The sequence below is a fragment of the Rhipicephalus microplus genome, chromosome 3, assembly GCF_043290135.1.
Source record: "Rhipicephalus microplus isolate Deutch F79 chromosome 3, USDA_Rmic, whole genome shotgun sequence".
NCBI classification, from domain to species: Eukaryota; Metazoa; Arthropoda; class Arachnida; order Ixodida; family Ixodidae; genus Rhipicephalus; species Rhipicephalus microplus.
Window position 1 is genome coordinate 70,529,880 of NC_134702.1, and position 22,426 is coordinate 70,552,305.

Genomic DNA, 22,426 nt, shown 5'->3' on the forward strand with positions numbered 1-22,426 from the left:
GGCGAAAACTTGAACTGGTCGCAGCATATTCATATTTTTTTTCCAAATTGGAAGGGTAGACATGTTTCCTCGTCAAATTTCGGGCCAGCTTCACAGTCTTGTGTTTTTGATGCTCGTATAACTTGTGCACAAACGCGCCGCTAATGACGTGCCATCTGTAAGTTCACGTTCGAGGAACTGGTTTCTAACGTTTTGGAGCACGTGGCACGGGTCAAAACTCAGAAAGATAACGCGGTTGACTTCGTGTGGATGACGTACAAGTGTGTTGAGGTTGCACTTTACACATGTGCTTAAACATCGTCACGCTTGCTGAATAATTATCCGTGACAATGCGAATGATGATAACGCCACATGATTCTTCAGCAGCAATGACCTCGTTCGTCCATGCAAAGAGGTCTATAACGCTCAGTTGCTTCATGAAGTAGTACGAGCATGGAATCTGTACCGACTAGTGGAACCATGCAGCACAAAACAGAGGACTCTGTTCGCAAGGGCTTCTTTCGCTGTATTCGCCATGCTACTCTCTGGCTTGTTTTTGTGGCTGAAGACTGCATCATCCTTCCTATCATAGATTCACTTTTGTTTTGTGCTAGCTTCATCTACTATTAATGAGGTCATATGTTGTTTGCTGCTGAGTGAACCAGACGGTCCTTAATAGCATTGCTCATACCCGATGACGTTTGAACCTATATACCTCTCAAGAGTGCACTTTGCTAACAGTGTCAGGATCCCCGAAGTGAGAGCATGTCAGGATCCCGAGTGAGACCTTTTGGGGACAGAAAGCGCCATGTGACACACTCCCTAACAACTTCTTCTGGGTACGCCGAATGCTTATCTTCGTAACAATCTATTTGATGCAAAATAAACACACCCTTTTCCCCTCCTTTCTGTACATCTGTTGCGATTTTCTTAACACACGCGTGATGCTTGCTTTCGTGATTATATGCGGATGCCTTTTCTTCTTCTTTCGGCAACTGCTGCACCTTCTCACATTTAGAAGGATAGTACGACACTTGTGAGCTTAATCTTCCTATCATAGCCAGGTATCGACTCGCGCGATGAGCATTGTTGCTCATTGTTTGCGTACAAACACTTACTGCTTCTTGTCCAGTGGAAGCATCTTCTGAAGCCGCACCATCCAGGTCTGGTTCATTGGTCTCCACTTTTCGCTTCCTTGATGTTTGGCGTGGAGGTGAAGCTCGCGAAGCAGGATCTTTGCGGGGCTGCATGATTTATATGTGGGGTTTAACGTCCCAAAACCACCATATGACGCGGGGCTTCTTTGCACTTTGTCTCATGCAGGAAGTATAGTCCTCGAAGAGAGTGGGCGCAGAGTCGGGAAGAAGTTTTCTGATGCGGCACGCATGCACATATTTTACATCGCCGAAGTGTCTGCTGCATACGACAGTCGATGCAGACTTGTTGTTCATGATGATGTTCTCTCTCGCAGTATTCTTTTGCCATTCAGCGCACACTTCAGCATTGCTTAGGTATTCGTGGAAAGAAACACCGGGTGTTTTCCCCGAACAGGACTTGCAATACGGAACACAACAATACACCATCGCACATTTAATATATATCCATACGTACTGCTCGTACTGAAGATTGTACGACCGTCTACTCGAGTCGAAAAATCACTGCATGCAGACTGAACACTGAGAAAACTCTGAACAAAATGCAGCCGCGGTGGGCAAATACCAGAACAAAGCAATTCTAACTAGAGGGAAAGAGAAATCGGCAACAACCTGTTTGTAGAGTAACAAGAGAACTAAAAAAAAAAAAGCTGTTTACTTGCCGAAAAGTCCGGATGTCAGTTTCTTTCCCTAAACATGTTTATCATCGAACTCGAAGTATAGCGCAGAAATGATTTGCACAAGAGATTTTTTTTTTTCGAAAGCAAGCGGCTTGCCTGCGTAAGCAACTGCATTCTTCACACTATTTATGGATGTGGCTTTCAGTACGAAGGAACGTAGAAGAGCTCGGGGTCTCCGGAAATTATCTTTACAGGTGGTGTTAACACCTTGACAATGCACGCCACTCCTATACGCATTTTGGCATCCGCACGTGCATACGCATTCTGGCATGCGCACACGCATATCGGCATGCACACGCGCATACGTATTTTTGAATGCGCACGAGCATGCGCACGCACATACGCCTATTGGCATGCGCACGCGCATACGCATTTTTGCATGCGCACGCGCATTCCGGTTTGCGCATACGCATTTCGGCATGCGCACGCGCATACGCATTTTGGCATGCGCACGCGCATTTCAGCATGTGCACGTGCATACGCATTTTAGCATGCGCACGCGCATTCGCATTTTTGCATGCGCATAGGCATATTGACATGCGCACACGCGTTTCTGCATGTGCTTACGAATTTTTGCATGCGCACGCGCAAACACATGTTGGCATGCGCACGCGCATACGCATTTCATCATGAGCACGCGCATTCGCATATTGACATTCGCATACACAGTTTTGCGTGCGCACGCGCATGCGCATTTCAGCATGCGCCCGCGCAGAAGCATTTTGAATCACGTGTACGCGTTTTTGCATGCGCACGAGCATACGCATTTTCGCAAGCGCACGCGCAAACGCATTTTGGACGCGCTGGAATTGAGCTTTTTAAGGCATTGCGGGGAGAGTGTCGGCCCCTGTATATTGTAACATCGTGCCTGTTCACATGCTTCACCACCGTGTAGCTTGCAGCGCCTTTGTCTGGATGAAGGAAGTGCTTTAAACGCGTGGAAAAATTATGTAGTTCCGCTTCCGTCCCTATTTCATGCGTTCTAGGTGTTTTTGTGGCGATCGATTTATGATTCAATAAATTTTGATGTCGCGACGTCGGGTGAGAAATGGGAGTTGGAGGATCGCCTCACCAGCTTTAAAGATATTACCCAGCCTTACGAATTGGCCAGGTGTAAATTTCCGCCACCACACCAAAAAATGGCAGCATATCCACAGGGTGAATGATGGAGAGTGGGGCGAAACATCCGTCCGTCTATTCGTTCTTGCTTCCGTCCATCCATGCGTCCATCTGTGTGACCGTCCATGCGTCCATCCGCCCGTCCCTGCGTGCGTCTGTTCGAGCGTCCGCACGTCCATCCGTGCGTCCGTCCCTGCGTTCGGCCATGCATTCGCCCCTGCGTCCGTCCATGCGTCCATCCGTCCGTGCAGCCATCCGTGCGTCCATCCACGGATCTGTCTGCGTGTTCGTTCGTCCATCTAGTCAACACTCCAAGTACCACCATCTCGCATCTTTTCATTATATATTCCGCATATAAAAGCACCACCATCAAGCGGACATTCCAAGGTCTAAACGAGAGGTGGCACATGCACACTTTCATACGGCTTGCACTTCGTGTCTACTTCCCACCTTTATCCACCTCGAGTTCATGGTATGTACTAGTTCACTGTATCCATGGCACCGCGGCCCAACGCTCGCTAAACGTACATTTCTAAAACAAAGGAGGTTACGCCCAGCGAGTATAACGTAGCAACCATTTCTTGTCAGATAGTGCTCAATGTACATGCCAATTGCTGCTAATGGGGAATGAGAGACAGGAGTATTCGGCTTTTAGTTAACGCGCACGCTGCGAATTTTTTATTGTTCAACAACGCACAGGAGAAATCTCCCACCGGCACCACCTTGCAGGTCAAAGCGTAAGACATGTTACGTACTACAACGGGGGACGAATGGGTGCCGCTTCAAGGAGCTTCGCCCCTAAACCTGAACAACACCTGAACACGTGGCAACAGCTAAACCTGAACACGTGGCAACAGCTCTACACCAGGACGTTTCCAAACACGGTGATGATGAATCTCAGTTACCGAGAGCTTCGAGCGTCGTGCTAAAAGTTTTGTGAGGCCAGGGCCTGAGCCATGTCCTCGAAGACCAATTTCGTTACACAAAAATTGGCGAAGGTTGTCTTCGAGGACATGGCTGAGCAGAGCATTCTCCGAACGCATTCGGTTCGAGGCTGCACCCTCGTCAGGAGCGAGTGGGCCGTCCAGCGGGGCGAGGCCACTGCCAGAGCTCAAAGGCTCGTGGCCGATACCTAGGCGGGGCTATCTGCCCAGATCCCTTAATAACTCACCGGACGTTTTTTAAATGCGAAGCATTTCTTAGAGCCGTCATTGAACAGTGGTCCTACGACAGGTGACATTGTCACTACTCAACGAAAAATGTGGCCAGAGGACCCACATTTACACCGATGGATCGGTCTCGGCTGACAGCTCCACAGGTGCTGTTGTCATCCCGACGTACCAGGTCACTATAAAGTTCAAACTGTCGCATAGGACAACATCCACAGCAGCGGAGCTTGCCGCCTTACGTGCTGCTATACTTTATATCGTAGAAGCCCGACCTCAAAAATGGGCTGTGTTCTGCGACTCCAAGGCATCCCTTCAGAGCTTGCAATCAGCTTTACGACAAAGGGAGCATAAACAACTAGTGAATGAAATAAGAGAAGTGATTCACGAAGTTTTATCGAAAGGACATGACGTGGTGTTCCAGTGGTTACCTGGACATTGTGGTATTGTTGGTAATGACCTTGCTGATAATGCTGCCCGTCCGCCCACGCGGACGCCCAGACATCCCCAATTCCATTGTCGAGAACCGACGCTGCAAGGGGCCTTCACTCGTTCGCTAACACCATGTCGGAAACTTGGCTGATTGACGCCAATGTCAGGAACCACCGCCTACACAAATTGGACCTATCGAGAAAGCTTCAAGTTCTATTGGACCTCTTCCACCAGGATGCAACTTTACTGTGCCGCCTGTGGTTAGGAGTAGCCTTTACAAAGGTGTACTCCTTTCGCATAGGAATGGCGGATAGCTCCCGATGTGAATCGTGCGACACTGACGAGACAATAGAACATCTAGTGTTCATGTGAACGTTTTGCGAGCGAACGCAGCTTGCTACGCGAAACGTTAGAGACACTAGACAGTAGACCTTTTTTCGAAGAGAAGATCCTTGGCTCATGGCTCTACGCGTCGCTGGCCAGCAAAGCGACGCGGGCATTGCTAAGTTTTCTTAAGACGACTGGATTACGCGACCGCTTATAAGCGTGCAATGGACAAGGTCACATCTACACACACGTTGCCCTTCACTTCTCTCTCTCTTCTCCTTTAATCCCCTCAACCCTTCCCCCAGTGCATGGTAGCAAACCGGACATGCGTCTGGTTGACCTCCCTGCCTTTAATTTCTTCCCTTCCTCCTCCGAAGCATTTCTTAGCGAACTTCGGCGACTTTAAGCGCATCTATCTATCTATCTATCTATCTATCTATCTATCTATCTATCTATCTATCTATCTATCTATCTATCTATCTATCTATCTATCTATCTATCTATCTATCTATCTATCTATCTATCTATCTATCTATCTATCTATCTATCTATCTATCTATCTATCTATCTATCTATCTAGCCGCCTACGACTTTTAGCTCTCTGGCCATTTCGATAATGGTATCAATACCAAACTTGGTATGACATAACATGACTGTATGAAGAACATATTTAACTAGTCGTAACAGTAAAACGAACAAGTTCACCAGGAACAGATGGAGTTACATGCGCTGCTCTTGCTAATTTGTGCAAGAAAGGAAATTTACACCTGTTGGACATCTATAATAAAAGTTGGCAAGAAGAAAAAGTTCCGGAATGTTGGAAGATATCAAACGTAGTGCCGTTGCTAAAGCCAGGGAAGAGCCCCATGCAGTTGGACTCGTTTAGGCCGGTTAGTTTGACAAGTTGTTTTTCAAAAGTGATGGAAAAAATGATCAATGAACGAATTTTATGGTGGCAAGACATGAAAAAACTACTACCAGAAAGCATAGCCGGCTTCAGAAGAGGTAGATGTACCATGAACTGCATTCTGGATTTGGTCACAGATGTGGAAAACCAACGAACGCAAGGAAACATCACTGTCTCATGTATTCCTTGATGTCCACCGAGCATACGAGACAGTGAGTCACGTTCACGTTCTGGAAGGCCTGGCGTTACAGGGATTCAAGGGCAAGATAATGCGTTGGATCGCTGACTTCCTGAATCGCCGAAAAATTTTTGTAGTTACGCAGGAGGGCCCAACGTCAGAACATGTCGTCAACCAAGGAGTGCCACAGGGCAGCGTGCTAAGTCCTACTCTCTTTAATGCAGTCATGGCGCAGCTCCCGTATTATCTTCCACCTAACATCAGATGTTCAGTATATGCTGATGATATAAGTATATGGACGTCTGGTCCATCGTTTTTGGATGTACAACAAACTCTACAAGAAGGATTGGATTATGTAGACCGTTTTCTAAAAAAAAGAGGTATGACACTGAGTCTGGCTAAAACAGCCATACTTCCGTTTACATTAAAAAGACCTGGAAATTTCTAGATTATTCTGCAAAATCAGCCTATTCATATGGTTAAAACTCATAAATTCTTGGGAGTAATTTTAGACCGGAGGCTAACATGGTCACCTCATGTCCAGTCCCTTGAACAAAAAGTGAATCAGGCCATTCGAATTCTCCGGCATCTCTGCGGAGCCAAATGGGGTGGTACTACAGAGTCGTTATTAGCCCTACATGTTGCCTGGATACGCCCCATCGTAACTTACTCACTGCCTCTGCTGCACGGACTCCCAGCCTCCACTGAAAGGAGACTTCACTTGTTATTGGCAAGGAGCTTGAGGGTATGTCTGGGTTTACCACGGTCAACTTCCAGTGCTTTAGTGTATGCGGAGGCTCGAGAGCCACCTTTGGCAGTACTCCGAACTACAGAAACATCTCGAAATTTATTTAGAATTTTCACGCAACATGAAAGTCATTTTTTATCTGGTGCACTAATACAAAGGACGGCAACGAGATTACAGGATACTATATCATCATTTCAAGCAGCAGTACCAGAATTTAAACAATGGAAACCTTCAAAACCACCTTGGACGCTGCCACTTCTCAACGTTATCCGTGAAATAGACGGCATTGAGAAGAAAGCACACATGACACCTCTAGTAGCGGCGCAGTTGGTACTTCATCAGCTTCATGTAATGCATAATGAAAAAACGAAGATATATAAAGACGGATCATGCACTGAAGAAGCGTCAGCCTGTGCGGTCTTTATACCCGAAATTCAGAAAAAGAAGATGTACAAATTATCGCACAAATCTTCATCGACGACAGCAGAATTGGTGGCTATCTTTGAAGCAGTTAAGCTTATCTGCGAGAATCCTGAGCCACGAAAATGGGTGATATGCACTGATAGCAAACCTGCTCTTCAGCTAATCAGAAATGTGAGATCACCTTACAAAAATGGTGAAATAGCACAATGTATCGCAGAAACTGTGAAATATGCCTCATCGTATTTCAATGGATACCCAGCCACATTGGAATAAAGGGAAATGAAGAGGCTGATAGCCTCGCGAAGAAAGCATTGAAGGAAGGACGGGATTGCGCAATCCCTATGTCTGGGGCGGATATTCGACATTGTATAACGCAAGAAGCTAACCATTGTTCGATGGAGAAGTGGTTTGAGAGCCCTAAATCAAAGGAAACGGTACTTTATGAAGTTGATCCACACAGAAAATTTTCCGTAGCTACAGACCTCCCACGACACATAGAGACATTAATTCACCGACTTCGATTGGAAGTAGCATACACCACCAGCTTCCTGCACGAGATACATCGATCCAACTCACCGGAATGCCATTGTGGTCATGCAGAAGAAAATGTTCGCCATATTCTTTTGGAATACGCGAATGAAAGAGAAAAATTAAAGAACAAATTAACAAGTTTGGACAGACGGCCCCTCACAATAAAGAAACTACTTGGACCATGGCCTGAGATGCATCTCCAGAAAAAGGCAATAATCTTCCTGACAGACTTTTTAGTGGAGACCGGACTGGACAAGCGCCTATGACAGACAGCCAGAGATGGGTATATATAAAATGTGGTCACGTATTTACTGACAGTAGAATAGTGTGTGCGTGTAAATAGTTTATGACTGTGTGAACTGCGCTAAGAAAACTGCGTATTGGTATGATATTTGAACTGGTTTCAGTGTGCTATTGTGTTTTTTTTTTCTTTTCTGTATTGTTAATTTTTGGGTACCGTTCTGTATTATTATTTTATTTTTCGCTGCAGAACTTTGTGATATGGAGTAGCCGAGGCAATAGGCACCTACACCTCTCCACAGCAAAACAATTAAAACAGAACAGAACAGAACATAGTCGTAACATGAAAATCATGATATGTATGTCATGAATGTGATGATTTACATTTCATGGGCCTGCAGCTCTTGCGGTGGTTTTGTTCACATGGCATGTCGCAAAACTGGTATGGTATGGCATGATTGCGTGGCGAACACAAGCGACAGAGCCTAACATGAAAATCATGACATGCACGTCATGTAACAACATGACTACACGCCACGCTCTTGATGCGCTCGCGGCCGTTTCGCTGGCGTCACATATACCAAATTTGGTATTACGTGATGTCAATGGATGACAAAGGTATATGACTGGTGCACACATGATGATCATGAGGTGCGTGCCATGTGAGAACATGACTACATGTCAAAGTCAAGGCGCCAATACATTTCGGCGTGACGTGGTGCACGTGCTCACCGTAGTTCATTTCGTCGCGTCACGCCGGCGTTGCCACGCCAGGCGCCCGTCCTGCCATATATCTCGCAAGCGCGCGCCGCGCTGCGTTGCTTTGACGCATGCGCGTTTCAGCGCGTCCGGCGTCCCTCTGTCACGAAAAGAGGGAGACGTAGTGTTTTCTGGGTCGGCGCGAAAGGCAGCATGTCGCATTTCGCTCAGGTTGCCGTCGGGCCGCGCTGACGGACGCTGGTCGCATTTTGCTAACGATGCGTCGCTGTGCCCAGAGTGCGCGCGCGTCAACGCTACATTGGAGTATATTGGGCCCTTCATATGCACTCATGGCCGTATTGCTAGCTCCACATAAACAAATTTGGTGTTACGTGACGTTAATGGAAGACGAAATATATGACAGGTGCAAACATGATAATCCTGACCCGCGTGTCATGTAAGAACATGACAACATACCACGCTCATAACATGCTCTAAGCCGTTTCGCTAGCTCGACATGTACTAAACTTGGTATCACATGACATGAATAGATGATGAAGGTAAACGACACGTCCAAACACGACGATCATGACACGGAAGTCATGTACGGCATCATTTACCCCCCCCCCCCTCGTAATGTTATGGTGATTTTAAAGTCACATATTAACATTTCTCATTCGTGCTTCGCATATCATCGATTCCCGCTGTACGTGGGACCTGACTTTTTTTTTTTCTTTTGAATTAAGCTGTGTCTCTCTCTCGAGGTCAAGTAATGATGACTTCGAAGAGTGGTTTAGAAGCCATTGAGTGCCTCAAGCATTCATTCAACGGCCTTTATGAGCGGATACGGCATTGTTTCATAAACTTACATTTTTTAGCCCATAGCATGAATATCGGCTGATACTTCATTCTCTCTTTCAGAGGTGCGTTAAGAAGCGCAAGATAGTAGACTCCCCTTGGCCTGTACTAAATGACGCCTACAATGTGTTCCACAAGGCAGTTATGAACTTAGGCGGGCGCTGAAGAAAAAACGCCCATGTTCACGAATATAAATACATGCTCTCTTCACCGATGATCTCTTCGTCGTCCCATTACTTGACAGAAATTCTGCGGCTGAGCATCGTTAGAGGAACGCTATGTGCAAAACGAATAATCTCATATTATAAAATCTCCTTTTCAAGGTGCCAAAAACGCCATGCTTGCGACGAGAAGACGCTCGCTCGGTAACTAAGAAAACGCACACAAAGAAAATGCGAGTGGCGACGCCACCTTGAATTGTCCGCACCATTCGCCATGACGTCACATATTTGGACGGCGCCTTCTGGGGCCTACGTAGTTCCTAGTTGGCAAAAACAAAGTGAAGTGTTTTATGAGAGGGTCACAGACTTGAAATACTAAGTTCGAATGGATTTTGAGTCAGTGACGCCAAATGACTATATATATACACCTCGTAATTCCGTATGTCAGACGTGAAATTTTTTTGCACTAAGTTTAAAAAGTAATCTTTGAACATGATTATCCCCTCTATTGCTAAACAATTTAAACCACGATATGGAAGGGTTTTCAGAGCGCAAGTTAACCTAGATAAAATTTTGGCAAATCTTCACGAGCAAATCTTCTGAAGTGGTAGCTCGGCCTGGCTTGCTAGGGTAAATGAGGACATCGTTGTTTTACAGACATTCAACTTAATTTTCTGCATTGTTGTAGAGACGGACAAGAAGAAAACGACAAGATTAAACAAATTCCGCGAAAGGGGAGCCTGCATGCTGCACTACTGACAGGGATTGCTGGCCACAGTTTGAACTCGATCTCGGCGCGAAGGCGCAGTAATGAGTGGATGCTTTGAGCATTCCCTTTTATAAAGGGACAGTGACATGTGCACCATCAGGCTCTATAACAAATAAATAAAACCTCTTTTTTGTTAGCCTAACATGTTGTCCACTTCTATCATACCATTATTATCATAGAGAAAAACAAATTAACAGCCCAGTTATCTGATCCTTAGTGCAGAATGTCCTCACTTGAATAACAATTTATTTTAACACGAAAGCGATTTATACCGGGGGTCCACCAACACTTCTGTGACGTATTTCCGTCACAGAAATGACGTATTTTATACGTAGCACTGTCCTTTCACAAAGATCTCGGTAAAGTGAATTAATGCCTCTCATCGGGAGTTAGGCGACCATGGCCCAAATTCGGTGTCAATTCAGTGACGACTTTTCAGGCTGTTACACCACTTTATCTGGTTCCACTCTCACCGTTAACTACTACCATGATCACCTATAACCACAAATCTTCGTTTTAACGATTCATCATGGGCGATAGTCGTCGTAATGGAGCTGCATCCCAGAACGTCGTGGGCGTGTTCACGGTAAATGGTGCTATAGCTGTTGAAAATCAACAAGCGTTGTACAAGCTCTCTTGCTCAGTGTACAGCAAACATTAAAGTACTTCTGTGAGGACAAGCTTCACTTTTATGCTATGCAATTCCTATCACAGGGGGATCAATCATGGCCTTTTTTTTGTTGCTTCTTTCCAATTTTCTGCCACAAATACTCTTACTGCCTCTACTTTATATCACGGGCGCGCTCAGTTTTACATTGTTGCCTCTAGAACGTATGGCTTTGTGTATACGCTCGTGCCCAAACGTGCACCTGGGTGTATATCCCAACAATAAACTTTCGCGAATGCTTCATCAATCATTTACCTTCCCCACAGCATGTGCATTGTTATTGTTTACAAAATATTGCTCTATAGCTTATATGTTTTTATAATGGTCTAAAGCAACCCGACCTCGTTTAAAACTGTAAAAGGATTCCCCTGAACTATTACGACATGCCTTCCTCCTTGTTACGTTTTTGCCCATACGGTACTTACTCAAGGGCGTTTTTTTTTTACCACTTCTATTCAGTAAATGCCTTCCGCCTCTCAGACTTTTTTGTCGCCATACCGCGTACGCTGCCAGCTGTATATTTCTTGATGTGCATACCTACAGTAAACTTCGTGCGGCCGACGCACCTGGCGGCACAAAAGACTCACTTCGAGTGAATGCGACTCACTCGTCGTGGCTGTAGGTGTTTCGCAGGCGTAGACCTTGGCTGGGGAAGGTCAAACTGATGTAAGCAGGCGTTTTTTACGAGGAGTCGAGCAGCCACTCTAATGATTCATGAAATGGACATTGAGGAACTGAGCCATATACGCACCATTATTCACAGTTAACTCGTTTTAGGGGGCGAAGCTCCTTAGGGCGTGAGTCTGTAAGTGCCACGGGGTTTGTTTTTGGTGATGTACGTAGCCACCGGTGGCACACACCCGCTCTAGAGCGGGTATGTGCCACTGATGGCGATACTTGTATGTGGAACTAGATGGCGTTACTTGTAGTTGATGATGTGGTTCATACACGTTGGTGATTTCAGCATTGATATCGCAGACAAGACCAATAATTGGCTTATCCAACGTGTGGCTTCTATATATGCACTCAGTTGTATATCGTACGATCATATGAAGCCAACCACGATCCGAGGACCTAGTATTTGCAAATTTTACACTTCAACCTATACAAAAACCACCCCCTTAATACATTTCACGTACCATAATGTCGTCATAATGAAGGGACAACGCAAGCCATTTGTCGTCTCTAAGAACAGATAAAAGTTCCTTTTTATATATACACATACAGTGTTTTTCATGGTGTACTTACGAGATGATCGACAGGGCGAATTATTCATGGAAGATTGATGGTTTTACCGATGATTCTCTCCGGAGCTTCGCCCACTCGTCATCATTCACCCGAGGATATACTGAGAGTTTTGTCGGTGGATCAGCTCCCAGTTGAAAAAAAAAAAAAAACATGTGCGCGGCCGCGTTTCTTACGCGCCAGAATTTACCAATGATTTTGGCAGTGTTAAGGCTTAGCCGCCAGTGATGGTAAAAGAATGCTAAGAGCTGCGGTGTTATGTGAAGAAAGAGTGCGGCCAAAGATGATATCGTAAATGCACACAAGAGTAAAACGGCCAATATGTTACTTTTGCAAATCACGAACATGTTTCCTTGACACTCGATGCATGCCGCATCCTAATAACCAGACATCTTCTTTCGGCATATCGACGGCTCAATCAAACTTTATCGATGGTTATTCCGCGACATGCTTTCGTTCTGAGCGATATTGAACACTTATGATCGGTTTCTCTTATATGCGGTAACCATAAACGAACCGGTGGTACAACTCACATTCCCAAATGGACTACAAAATGCCGATATCATGTTTGAACAACTACATAAATATTAAGGGTGGTTTCATACCTTCAATGATGATACATGATGTTTATTGGCGCAAGGGCCATGTGATGGCCAAAGAGCGCCATGAACAATGACGAGGCAGAAGCAATTAATGGTGCGTTATTCAAGTAATATGAACAGAATGTGAACAATGATAGTGCTGCGCGGCTGTAAAGGGGCCTGAAATTCCGCGCCCGGAGGCGGGTTACAACTGAAACATATTAAAATCATGGCGGTGACGTGAAACGCGTGGCGATGGAACAAATGGCCGTGTTGGTGGTGAGCGGCGCCACAGGCGCGCCCTCTTTACACAGGTCGAGCAACGGATAACCTCAAAATATGGGGTAAAAACTGCGTAGACCCACCCATTTTTTGTTTGTTTTTATTAACCTGAACGCGCGAGCGTCGGCCGCCGAGCTGATGATAATGATGTGTGGTGTTTTATGGCGCAAACTGGGCCATCTGATGACCAAAGAACGCCAGGTCGATGGACAAGTGATGGGGACAATGATTATGATAAGTGGCTGTAAAAGGGCCTTAAATTTCCTCGCGCTAACACGGGTAAAAACATAGAAGCATTAAAACCATGACATTGACGTGACATATGTGCAGTGAGAGTGTATGGCGAAACGTCGTGATAGCAAGATAATGATGGAGCAGCAGCAACCTCTCTTCAGAGATCGTGCCACGGAGTGCATGGGGACATTAAAAGTACGTACGTCTGTTAAAAACGCCAGCAATGATTTATGTAGAAAAAGGGATTCGCTACCGATGAACATTGATGGGTGCAATGGTATCTGTTGTCAATAGTTTGATCCTACGTACGGGCTCTACGGGGCTAGTTCGAAAAGTACCCGTAGAGAGGCGGATGCATAGATGGTGGACAGGGCCGAGAATCTTTAAGGCTGATGGTGTCACACACTGATGGATTATAGCAGCATAATCTAGGCGCGTGCATACAATGCTTTTATATAAATTCATTGGATATTTCCTGTCACTACCCCACATAGTTCGCAACAACACTTTCAAAATATTCATGGTTTTCAGGCACCTGTCTTTTAAGTACTTGATGTGCGAGATGAATGTTAGTTTTGTGTCTAATATTAGTCCAAGAAACTTGTGCTCGGTTTTCACAGACACACGTTGACCATGCAGGTCAATGTCAGGGTCTGGATGGAGGCCCCTCTTTCGGAAGAACAAGATACAAGTGCTCTTTTGCGCGTTGAGTTTAAAACCATTCTTATCTGCCCATTGAGATATTTTATTGAACCCTAGTTGAACCTGATGTTGGCACACTGAGATGTTGCACTACTTGAAACCAACCTGTACATCATCGACATATATGCAGTAAAAAATATTGCATGGGAGAGACAGGTGCAAGGAATTCATTTGACCATGAAAAGTGTGCAACTCAATACACCTCTTTGTGGTACTCCTGTTTTTTCGACAGATATTAGAGATGAGACAGTGCCAACTCGGACACGGAATCTTTGGTTGGACAAGTAGCTTTCGATGATTGTCAGCATTCTACCCCGCACACCTAATGTGACAGGTCTAGCAATATGCCTAAGCGCCATGTTGTATCATATGCCTTTTCCATATCGAGGAACACACACAAAAAAAAATTGCTTATGAACAAAAGCGTCGCAAATTTGTGCCTCGATACGGACAAGGTGGTCAGTGGTGGACCGAACTTCTCGAAAGCCACACTGGTATCGGTCAAGTAGGCCATTAGTTTCAAGGAAGTGCATCCAGGTGCCTGTTTATTATTTTCTCAAAGACCTTGCAAAGACAGCTGGTTAACGCTATTGGCGTGTAGCTGGAAGCTGAGGACGGGTCCTTGCCTTGTTTTAGAATTGGGATAACGATAGCTTCCTTCCAGGCTGAGGGTAGCTCGCCAGAAAACCATATCGCATTTAGGGGCGGATTCAGCCACCCATTTCAGGGGGGGGGGGGCGGTCACTTGAATTAACCCCTGAAAGGTGGGCGTGGTCATTACTATATTGTTTTTACTAACACAAAAACCCTGTAATGGCATAAATACGATAAATGTGTGCTCACAGTGGTCTCACTCATCTGTCTTGACTGGTGATAGCAGGTAGACAGCAAGCATTGAAGAGAGAGAAAGGAGCTGCTCACAGGCTTTGAGGAGGGGGGGGGCGATCCCCCCTACCACCCACCCTCTGGATCCGCCACTGATCGCATTATACAGGGAGAGGAGAGCTTCTTTGGTTTCAGTGGGCAGGTGCCCATTTCATATGCCCCACTGTCTGGACCTGGGGTAGATTTATTGCAGCAGCGTAGCGATGCTTGTAGTTCAGCTAAGACGAATGGTACATTGTATGCCTCAGTGTTTCTAGACTTGCATTCTATTTTTGGTTTTTTCTATTCTCTCTTTGTATCTTTGGAATGCTACACTGTAATGGGATGAGCTGGAGATCTGTTAGAAACGAGCCCCGAGAGTGTTCGCCTGGTCTTCCAAACTCTCCCCTTCTGTGTTCACTAGGGGAAGTGAGTGTGCTTGTCGTCCTGCCACCTTACCAACCATGTTCCATAGTCTCACCTCATCTGTGTATGAATTGATTCCCCGATAGAAATTTGTACGAACTTTTCCTTCTCGCCTGTCGGCGCATTCTCCTGCCTTGTACGTTAATGTTCTTAAAGTTTATAAGATTCTCCGACGTCGGCGAGTCTCTAAGCAACTTCCATGCCTTGTGTTTTTTGCATGCATTACGGCAATCTTTATTCCACCATGGGACTCATCAATTGGCTGACGGTCCGCATGTTTGTGGAATACATTTCATTGCAGAATCAATAAAAAAAAGCTGTGACGTACACCACAGCATCCTCTATGCTTAACGCCCTCATATGAGTCCAAATTAGGAGTCATTCAAGACTAGCTTCAACAAGCGGTAGAAGTCATGCCAGACTATGCTCGATGGGGTGCTCTAAACTTGAGCTCCAAACAAGTCTGAACTCCTCGTCTTTCGCGGCCGCCGTAAAAATCCCGCACCCCACATCAATGAACTCGTTGAAGGAACACCTATCTCGCAGGTAGAGCGAGCACGCATCCTAGGACTTTACGTTGAAGCACATGGCAGGGCACGACACACCTACTCCATACTCTCCCACCAGACGCAGCAGATCATCGCTATGTTCCGACACGCAAGTAATAGATGCTCGGGACTTGGGGAGCAGGCCATGCTTTGACTAGCGGATGCGTGTATTGTAAGCCACTTCAGTTGTCACCTTCCGTTTCCCGGGCTGACGCAAAGACAACATGAACGGGTAGACACACTCATCCGTAAGACCATCAAAGTCACCCTGGGTGTTTTGCACTGTATTTCTACGCAATGCGTTTTGTCACTAGGAGTGCACAATACCCCCAATGAAGTACTCGAGGCCCAGAGGATTAGTCAGCCCCAACGCCTTCATCTCACACCAACGGGTAGACACGTACTTCACCACCTGGGTCACCCCGCCCCCCGTGAACCTTTGGAAACGCAGGGTACTTCCGTGCCACTCGAAATAGCTCTAGCGAATCGCGTACATCCTCTACCACGCAACATGCACCCTGAGCGTAACATCAGTCTTCGGCGGGCATGGGTGAGATACCTGAAACGCACTCTCATTGACATTGAGAAGAATAGGGTCTACTACAAGGACGCGGCTCGCACGACAAATGGACACGCAGCGGTGGTCATTAGCGGCACTCATGAGATCGTACGTGTGGCCTCAATGTCTTCCTCATGTTCAGCCAACAATTCGGGAGACATCCTGGCAGTTACATTGGCGATACAAGACATCTTGTGCCTCCCGCGGAACCATACTACATACTAATCGATTCGCAAGTGGCATGTCGGGCTTTTCTAACAGGTCGCGGCATTGCAATTCTATTCTCTTACGCACATCCAAAGTTGCTTCACACAACAGCCGCATAATGCACCTGCTCTGGACTCCCGGTCATGCCTCACTGTCGGGTAATGAACGCACTCATGCGGCTGCTCAAGAACTCGCCCTCCGAGCGGCCCCGCGCAATGAGGAGGCCAACGCAGAGCCGGGTTCCCCACGTCTCACATATCACGAAGTCACACATTTTATACGCCAACGACGGCAATACCAACTCCCACCAGACCCATTCACATGTGAGGAGGCTGTCGCACTTCGCCAACTGCAGACCTGAACTTTTCCGAACCTCCACTTCATGAATAAAATATACACGACTCGCTATACTGATGCCTGTCCAGGCTGTGGTGCTATCCCCACAACTTTTCACGTTACCGTAGAGTGCTCCGCCGCTTACTTCCCTCCCCTCCCTTTAATCCTTCGGTCCACCTGTACCCCAGAGCAATGGGAAAGCACCCTTCGCGGTGGCGGCCCAGAGGTCTGCCGGGCCCTCATTCTCAAGGCCTGGGCTTTCGCAGAGGTTACCAATGTGGTCCTGGAATAGGACCCCCCCCCTTTTTTTCTTTAAATTTTCATAATAAAATGTTTTCATCATCATCATCATCCACTCAGGCGGAATCCACGAATGTCTAAAGGAGTGGTCAACTATTGCAAGTAAATCCTGAGGTGATAGTTTATGGATTATTTTTATTACCGATGCAGTTATTCCATCAGGACCTGAAGCAGAATTGGGCAATATTCTAACTACTTGTGCTAATTCCAACACTGTAATTTCTTGAAAGTCATTGCTTTTAGTAGGACACCGTGAGTGGTAAAAGGAAGCAGCCGTCAAGTAGCTTACCAAACCTTGAGCAATGTTTTCCAGAAAAGTAGGCAACTCACTTGGGGTTGAGACTATTGATTCGAGGTTTTTTGGTGGTAAGTTAACTTTTTTGGCTTTAAGGAATTTGAAAAGTGATTTCCCGTGGCCAGGCTTTGAAAGAAACTTGGAACGTTGACTATCATAATTATCCTTCGCAGCGGCAACTGTTCACTTAAAAACTGCAGCAGTGTATTTATAATCGACGCAGTTTCTAGGGCCCTGATTATAGAGCAGTTTCCGCCACGCCGCTTTTTAGCCTGTAATGACATGAACAATCAGAGTTCCACCAATGATAAAGGACATTGTTTAGAGACCTGAACCGTGAACTGCCTCTGCGCCAACATCTCCTTATATATCATATCAATAAAAAAAAAAGCATGTTAAGCTACATTTAGCAACGAAATCCCACAAACGCTTTCCACTCATATCTGTTCTGATTTCCCATGAAGTGTGATGAGAATTAAAGTCTCCTATCAATAATATTTCTTTTCTGTAAGACGAAATTACGGTATATAAAACACAAATTTTGAACACCTGATGGAAAATATGCGTTTACTAACGAAAAGGGAAGGTATCTTGGAAGAGAGATACCTAATGTTAAAAATTTCACTTTCTAAATTTATCACTTGACCTGTAACTTTTTTACCTGATCAGCAATTTTCGAAAAGAAAAACAAAGCTAAACCACTACCTCGAGAGGGGCGATCTAAGCGAAATGTTCGGTAGTTTTAAAGACGAAACGTTTTATCTATCTATAGCCAAGTTTCTTGCAACACTATAACATCTGGGGAATGCTGATTACAAAGGCAAAATAAATCAGTAGTTGCGGAAAAAATTGACTAGCAATTCCACTGAAAAATTGTTAATCCACCTATTTTGAGGATATATCAGCAGCATTCACTGCCTTCTGCAATAAGCAATCTTTCGAAAAATCCTCTTTTGACGATATTTCTTTCTAATACTTTTTACTTTTTTCTTTAGAACTCACTGGAGATCCATGTTCTCGAGGCGACACCTGCCGTTTTATTTATTTTTTTTAGTCTAATTCTATTTGCGAGTCCTGCGAACCTGAATCTGGGCTTCAATCCAAATGTTCAATGGGGATTATTTTACGGCCGCTGTCCGACGGACCAGCTCTCAATGAATATAACTCTTCAACAGGTGTTGCTATTGAGTGGCTGGATTTATAAGGTCCTGTTTATAGAGATCCTGTTTTGACCTCTTCTGCTGAAGAAAGCATAGAGGCTGCATCTGGATGACTAACATTCATAAGGACTTGAGCGATTTGTGCATTTACTATTTGAGCAAATGACTCCATCAGAGTCACAAAAAGATTCTCCAATAGCTTTATCATTGTTTTTTTTAACAGTCAAGGCTATGACTTTTGAGAGTGTTGACTCCCATGACATGGTTATTGCGTATCGCAGCAACAGCGTACCCACGAAAGCGCTCTGTAATGGCCATTCGAGCTTCGCCTCTTGAACTACGTTTTCGGTCCATTATTTCCATAATCTGGATCTCCTGAGCTCTCGTAAGGCATGTGCCGTCATCAGATGGGTGAGGGCCACAGCAGAGACAGCAAGACCTTTCCTGAGCTGTGCATTCTTTAGAGTCATGTTGTCCTGCACACATTTGACACCGCTCTACTGATTGGCAACCCTTTAGGCTATGCCTGAAACACCAGCATTTATAGCACTGCAGTGGACGAGGAGATAGCGCTTCGACCCGATATATCAGTCGCCACCTTTTGATTTCTGTTGGTCTATTGGTACGAACTATCACCGACTATGTCGAGATCTTTTCGCTGTCAATGCTACGTGAACAGCAAAAGACTGGTACCGCGCCTGCTACAGAAAAACTCTCTAGAATTTTGGGTGGAGATAGGCTAAAGTCCACCACATGAACTAAACCTTTCACACAGGCCAAGTGAGGAGGAACAAAAGAGCTCATTGGGAAAGAGGAAACGATGTGCATTTTAGCAGATCTTATACGCAGGCCTGATTGGAGAAACAGCACAGAATATCTTCACGACCAAACTGTCACACCTCGGTGATGAGTTGGAAGTGTTCGGTCACTTTCCATAGCTTCTCCTGGATGCTTTATGGGTTTTTCATGTGAATAGAAGCCCTATTTGTTGGGACCAGAGCCACCGGAACGCCGCTGACACCGCTGCGCAAAAAAAGACCAATGGGTAAATTACCATTAGTGAGGGATGCCGGGAGATGCAACAGACATCAGTCAGCTGAGCTCAAGTCAGCACCGCCCGCAATGGCCGTGCATTCCGGGACGATGCACCCAGACGCCGAGGACAGCCAAACAGGAACGTCCACAAGAAATGAGCCGGGGAACGCCAACGAAGACTACGGTATGTCACGCACTGAACACGGTTGATGAATGATGTCTGCTCCAGACTCCGAGGCGCGTGGCAATAAAGGTAGCTGTCGTGGAGTCTAGTGGCGGCCGCGGTGTCATGTACCGTCGTTGTCGCGAAATACGTGCAGGTGGTAGCTCATGCGACGAACCTGCATATGTGGGCTCCAAGGGGACGCACGTTTCGGTGGTGAGTTCAATCGAAGTGGGGGCGTCTTCTGCCTCGTCGTCATGGTCATGTGCACGATTGGATGTGAGGTAGAAGGAGTCGTAGCTAGGGTAGTAAGGTCGTCTTCAATGCAGGGCTGCGAACCAGTTGATACCGCGCGCTGTGACGCAAAGGAAGACCCGAATTCGCGGGTTTTCCTTTGCATCACATCGTCCTCCGAGGGAGGCCTTGGACTCGCCTTAAGAAGCTTCACAAAGCTGCCCTAGGCTATCTCGCCAAAACACAAAAAAACGCTTATTGAAACTGATGACAAGATTTCAGCATGAAATTTCAAAATGAAACACTTCCATTTTCTCTTTTATCAACGAACCAGTTTGGGTGAAATGACAAAATTAGAACTCTGCATATCATTTGTCAATATAAATTTATTCATTGTTTCAATGTAGTCCAATTAGGAGTCCTTCCAATACTGAAACGTGCTTCCAAGTGACTGTTGCTCAGTCGTTAAGTTAGCCTAGTTGATTGTATAGTATAAATCTGTTTTAAATAACGCAGAAGGTTGTTATTTCTTTTACGATATTTGTGTTTAGCAAAAAGCTTGCACACGCTAGAGTTTGTGTGAGAAATTTGAGGGTGTAATCACCATTACGTTTTTATCAGTTTCATCATAAAACCATTTATTCGCGAAGTGCTTGCAGGCCAATAGAAAACACACCAGCAATCGTGCAGGAAGGAAATGAAGTATTTATTCAAAAATCTACAACGGCGGGATCTAAAAAAAATCAATAAATATAGTATTCTGTTCGTTTGCATTTACATGAATGATATTTCGAAGTTTCATTCCTTCCTTGCATCCCATTTTGCACAGTTGGCATTGTTTTATTGTATTTTTTTACACAAAGAAGAGACAACGGGCAGACAGAAGGAAACACAGAAGTGGAAACAAAATCAAACAAACTCGCAACAAAAGCTTTTTCCCTGAAACAATTGTGTGCGGCTTCTTTGATTGCATCCACACAACATTCTTTGTCTAAAGAGGAATTGCGAGTTGTGTGCTGTACAGAGATGTGCACATGTTGAAACAAAAAAACAATGTTCTGCACTTCAAGACGGTGGAAGAAAAATATCAAATATCAACAATAACACAGAAAAGTACAAACTACCGCATACACTTATAATACACAGCAGAACATCTCCAAAGTGCTTCTGTTCGTCAGGCTGCACTGCATCACAACCTTCACTCACTGTTTTATAGTTTTTCTCTCTCTCTCATCTCTAGATTAGCAGTAACTAAAACCTACGTAAAAGGCAACCAGCACACACTGCCTAGTGTTATCATACACCGAGCCCCAGGAAAAGAAAATACAGTGATACGCACTCTAAAAAAAATAAGCGTACACTCTTTGGAGGGTGTAGCTTGCCCCCCCCCCCCCGCCCCCATGCCCCCCTAAACAATGAACGTCTTGCTCGTGCTTCGATTCTGGCAGACGCAGCAGTCCCTACTTTCCTGTTGAGAATCCTACATCATGCTGGTAAGCGAGGACGACAATTCACGATCTCAAAGAGCCGAGGAATGCTGCGTTTAAGAAAAGATGCACAAGATAGGCAACCATTGTTTAGGCACCCCCCTCCCAAAGGTGCACGCCTGTCTCGCTGTGAACACTCCACCCAATTTCCAATGCTTTCTCAGCCGCTCAGTGTCACGTGCTATGAGTACTGCTTGTTTTCAAGCCGTTGAGAAGCATACACGTGCAGCCGAGTCTTCGTCAAGTACAGCTTTTGCGAGCTGCTTTCAGTGGCTTGTCCTTGCTACTCAAAGGCCTGCCGCAGAATTCTAGCGTAGATGAAAAGGCTAGTGACATTAAATGAATTTTTAAAAATTGATTAATATGATTTATATAAATTGCCTGACGCCTAGTCAAACCAAGTTGCAACAAACATGCCAGCAAGCCGAACAGTTTGAAACGTCCTGCAACTTCTATAAATAAACTTGCCTGACACAAAACCTTCTGTAATGAGTTCACGTCATATGTTTGTTACAAAAGATATATATTCCTCATAAAAACCAAAATTGGATATGGGCAGCAATTTCTATCTGTGTCCTGAAGCTTTTTATTATGTCACTAAGAATGGCGTTCTCCACATGCGAGATTGCGCAGCCTCACTTCGGCCAGACCTTCAATCAGTGTGAACAGAGTGCACATGCAGCACATCCACACGATAAAGTGCACGTGAAAGAAATTACTTAGCAATGAT